At 34.8% G+C, this 5,456-nt stretch overlaps 1 non-coding gene across 1 annotated transcript; it reads right to left on the reverse strand.

Annotated features, from left to right (window-relative positions):
• Positions 1-4,358: 4,358 nt before the first annotated feature.
• On the reverse strand, positions 4,359-4,469 carry LOC128291995 (small nucleolar RNA R71). The gene has a single exon (XR_008281979.1). It is a non-coding gene; the product is annotated as a small nucleolar RNA R71 (small nucleolar RNA).
• Between the last annotated feature and the right edge of the window lie 987 nt (positions 4,470-5,456).

Genomic DNA, 5,456 nt, shown 5'->3' on the forward strand with positions numbered 1-5,456 from the left:
ATAATTAAATGTCAAGTTATCGTACCCATGGGGACTGTGAAAAGGATTATTTATGAATGTAATTTAAAACACTTCAGTGAAGAAAAATATTTTGTTTTAAAAAGGGTAATTAAGAAAAATAAGATTTTAAACTAAATAACTAAAGAAATAAATCTCAAATGCACGATTTCAAAATATGATTTAATGAAGATGACATAATTGTGTTGATTTAATTACATTTCTTTAACTTAGAATTATTAAACTCATGCTTATGTTGTTACGAATAAATTCATGGCAACTCGGTAATTTGCTAACTTATGAACATATTCACCTACACAAATCCATTTATCTCTTAACATATCCCTATGTTAATTCAAACGATTAAACAAATTTTAATAAGCAAACATGTTATGGCACATACATATTCATTAAATTGAACTAATCTCTTGCATATCCCTATGTCAATTCAACCAATTAATTAAATCTAATAAGCACATAAAAAAACTATGTGAGTTAACAAGGTATTCCTACCTTGAAACAGTTTAATCACAATAGTCTTGCAAGTTATGCAAGGCAAGTGTATCGCCAGATACATTGCTAATTTAACCTTCAGCTACTTTAGAAGAATAAACATGCACTGATTAAGTATTGCGTCCATTAATTACAATTTCAATACATTTAAATAATTAATTCATTAGCTACCTCACAATTGTAATGCAAGAATAACTTAGGCATGATTTTACTTAATTAAGCATTTTACCAAGGCCTATAACAGCATAAACACAATTTTAATAATTTAAGTAGATGAAATGCAATCAAACCAACACGAACTAAATTCAAGATAAATTGATTAAATTAACCATTCCAACAACATAAATATTCATAGATATGTTTGTCATAACAACAGCAAAAATTAAAGAGATAGGGAACAAGAATCAAATCCGGTGTTTTTCCGTGGCTTGACTATGTCGCTTCGTCTTTGTTCTTTATTTTCCTCGCCGATCAAGACTACTATGAACACTTCAATGTTGCTTAAAAATGGCTGAAGAATAACCCTTTCCCAAGCGGAGAAATCGGCACAAGAGCAAGGGACTTGAAATGGAAAAATGAGAGGAGAAAGTGAGAGAGGAGAGAAGAGATATGAATGAATTGAGGTGTGTTTTGAATGATCAGCCAAGGGGGTTTTTTATAGTTGAATGTGGCAGCTAAAATTTTCTAAAAATAGCAGCCAAAGAGCCACCCTTTGGCCGGCCATCTATGTGGCAAAGTTGATGGCTTCAACTTTGCTAAATATGGCTTGGGGCAAATCCATAAAGCCACTAATTGTAGAGGAGCTTGAATGCAACTTTGACAAGTCTTCAAGGGCTTCTTTGCAAACTTAATTAATCAGCTAATAAGCTGATTTGGTTCAGCATATGAATGGTTTTGGGCTACCCAATCCTTGGCCGGTTCAGTTCAATCTGTTCGGTTTAACTGGACCACTTTTTCCATAATTAATCAATAATAATTTATTTAGCCCAAATTAAATTGGGTATAAATTAAAATTAACTATATTATGAATTAATATACATAATTGGACCATATTAGTCTAGAAATTAATTCACCTCGATACTTCAAATTTCTTCTCGGCATTGTGCTTCTGGCAGTGTTTGCCGAGCCATTTTTCTCCCTTTGTGCAAATCTGTCTAAAATAACCAAAATTCATGAAAAATATTTATAAAATTAAATAAGTTCCAAAATGTTCATATTTTAAGTTCACTTTAATTATTTTATAAAAAATAATTATTTTTCGACAAGAATTTAACCAAATTCGCATGAATTTAAGTTAAAAAGGGTATGAAAAAGTGTGTAAATTTTTGTGTTTCCAGTGACATGCCTTGTTTTTTAAAATAAATATTTCAAACTATATCAAGAATGAGTTATTGGTTTGATATTTAAACATTAGTGAATTTATCCTTGAGGTCCTAACTTCAATTCCCTTCCAATGCAAATAATTTAATTTTTTTTGACAAAAACCCCTTATTTTAATGTGTGGGCTATCCAAGCCTAGTTAACCTAGGAATAAATATTAATTTTTTACTAATAATCAGCCTTTAATCCTCCTCCTCATTGCCATAGTTGTTCCTAAAAATGTATCCATTTATTTTCTAAAATTGTATAGAAATGGCCCTTGAAGACTCATTCAATTTGCATTCAAACCCCTCCATTATTCATGCTTTTCAAGATTTGCCTCTTCGTAAAAATAGAATGTTTGAAATATTCAAACATGCCACATGTGTGGCTGGATGATAAACTAAAATTTATACATATTTTTATCCCATGCTTAGCCCATTTATGAATGGTCTCTCCTTAGATTTGGTGAATTCGATACTCCTAATCCTTTAATTTCATCTTTTATACTTAGGAGAGCATAGGAGAGTAAAAAGAGTGAGAAACGGGCTGAAAAAGGACAAAATAGACCCACGAGGGAAATCAACACGGCCTAAACTTCCTCATACGGGCGTGTCACACGGCCGTTTCCATTTGGCAGGATTGAAGCACGACTTACATGGGTAGACTACACGCCCGTGCCTATTCAACAGCCTTGACCACGGGCTCGAGTAATCACACACGGGCGTGTCCCTACCAAGCCCAAGTATAGTTTTATTTGGAAAAGGCCAATTTTTAGGGCTCTTAGGCATTCAAAAGCCTATTTAAACACCTGAGGAGGCACGTAAGAGGAGAACGCAGAGTAGGAAGCAAGGAATTACTCAAGGAAAGCAGATTGATCCATCTCAGAAGCTAGATTCATCATCAAGACTGAAGATCTCCCTTCAAGTTCCTTCAAGAGTTTTGGGTTTTCTTATGTTTTGTTATCTTTATGCTTTTGAGATGTTTTCTTTCATAAGGATGAACTAAACCCCCTAAATACCTAAGGGGAATGAAAGCTAAGACGGATCTTGTTGTTATTATCTGAATTGTATGATAAATATTTGACTTGTTCTTAATTATGTGTTCTAAATTCTTGTTTTGATATTTCAGGACATTGATTCAAGTTAAGCTCTTATTCAGAGGAGGAATAGACCCTATCTAAGAGTAAATTTGTCATAATTAAGTAGAGTTGATTGCACGCCTAGAGATAGGGTGATAAGATTTTGCCGGATTAGGGTGAAACCTAATAAAGGAATCCATAGATCGAGTTAATGCAATTCTAGGGTGTTAATTAGAAAGAGATTTAAATTATTCAACCTAAGGTTAGATGTTATTAGTCTCGAGAGAGATAATAATATAACTTAGGGATTTCTACGGATCAAGTCAAATGAATAAATCGTCTGATACAGAGTCAAATAACAAGTGAAGTCTAGGTGGATCTTTCCTTAGGTATTGTCTCTACCTTAGGTATTGTCTTAATCAATCGAATTTTCCAAAAAGTATTTTCCCAAATTTTCTTTCTGTGCATTCTTAGTTAGTAATTAGTTTAGATAACCAAACCTCTTAATTTTTAGGCTAGATAATAAAAAAGAAGTAAATACTAGTACTCGTAGTTCCTTTGGGTTCGACAATCCAGTCTTGTTTAACTATACTACTGTTTGATAGGTACACTTGCCTTAATCATGATAATAAGTTAGTCTCAAGAACAATTCATTTATAAATTTTTAAAACCTGTTACGAATATCACGCATTAGGTTTTTAGCGCCGTTGTCGGGGAACTAGGATATTAGGAACACTCGATTTTTATTACTTTAGCCATTTTACTTTTATTGCAATTTAAATTTTTATTTTCTTTTCTAATTTTTCATTTATTTTCTTCTGACAGGTTTTTCTAGTTTATGATCAGAAGAAACCTGTCAGGACCACTACTTTTTGACGGTAAGATCGACCGCACAATTCACAAAAATCGAAGAGAAAGAAGGCGAAGCCTAAGATACACAGAGGATGACACTTCAACCACAACTGAGGAGATGGCTGAAAACCAAGAAAATCCGCTACCTCCTGCGATTGCTGTTGATCCAGTAAATCAGAATCCTGCTCCACACACTGTGTATGATTATGCTAAACCTAATTTAACAGGAACTGAATCGAGCATAGTTAGGCCTGCTGTTGCTGCAAATAATTTTGAACTGAAACCTAACACCATTCAAGTGATCCAATAGTTTGTTAAGTTTGATGGTTTGCAAGACGAGGATCCCAACGCTCACTTGGAAAATTTCTTAGAGTTTTGCGACACTTTTAAAATTAATGGCGTTTCTAATGACGCCATTTGCCTTCAGTTGTTTCCCTTTTCGTTGAGGAATAAGGCTAAACAGTGGTTGAACTCGTTGCCACGAGGATCAATCACTACTTGAGAACAAATGAAAGAAAAGTTTTTATTAAAATATTTTCTGCCTACTAAAATGGCTAAATTACGTAATGATATCTCTTCTTTTGTGCAGATCGATTTAGAAACACTCTACGAACGATGCATGGGAGAGATACAAGGACCTCTTGAGAAGATGCCCTCACCATGGGTTACCACTCTGGCTACAGGTTCAAACCTTTCATAATAGCCTGAATCCTTCGACTTGACAAATTGTTGACGCAGTTGCTGGCAGAACCATCAATAATAAGACACCTGAAGATGCCTATGAATTTATAGAGGAGATGTCACTAAATAATTATCAGTGGCAAGTCATGAGGACAAAGCCAGCGAAAACAGCCGGCGTTTGTAACATCGATTCGGTCACCATGCTCTCTAATCAAGTAGAACTCTTGAATAAGAAAATTGATGGTTTTCTTAGTTCTTCACAGGTTCACCCAGTAATGCAGTGCGAAGTAAGTGGAGGTGGCTCAAGCAATTCAAAATACCCACCCTATGGCCACAACATGGAGAACGAGTAGTTAAATTACACGGGTAATAATCCTCGGTCTCAAAATAATCCTTATAGTAATACTTACAATGCAGGTTGAAGGAACCACCCAAATTTCTCATGGGGAGGCCAAGGGAATCAGAGACCACCACCTCTAGGTTTCCAACAACCACCCTACCAACAAGAGAAAAAGCTGAACCTTGAAGAGATGCTAACAAAATTCATCTCAGTGTCAGAAACTCGTTTTTAGAATACCGAGAAGCACTTAAAAATCAACAAGTGTCGATCCAAGGGCTCGAAACTTAGATAGGTCAGCTCGCTAAATTGATATCTGAAAGACCACCAAGAAGTCTACCTAGTAACACTGAACCCAACCCAAAATAGCACGTGAAAGCAGTTACACTAAATAGTGGGAAAGTGTTAGCTGAATCTGAAAAGAAGCCACGACAAGAAGCTGACAAAAAAGGAGGTCGAACCTGAAAATAATAACAACTTAATGCCAAAAGAATATAAACCACCAATCCCATACCCAGCAAAGTTGAAGAAAGACCACATGGATGCATAATTCGGTAAATTTCTTGAACTTTTTAAACAACTGCATGTTAACTTACCTTTTGTTGAAGGTATATCGCAGATGCCTACCTATGCAAA

Source organism: Gossypium arboreum, chromosome 4 (assembly GCF_025698485.1).
Source record: "Gossypium arboreum isolate Shixiya-1 chromosome 4, ASM2569848v2, whole genome shotgun sequence".
Lineage (NCBI taxonomy): Eukaryota > Viridiplantae > Streptophyta > Magnoliopsida > Malvales > Malvaceae > Gossypium > Gossypium arboreum.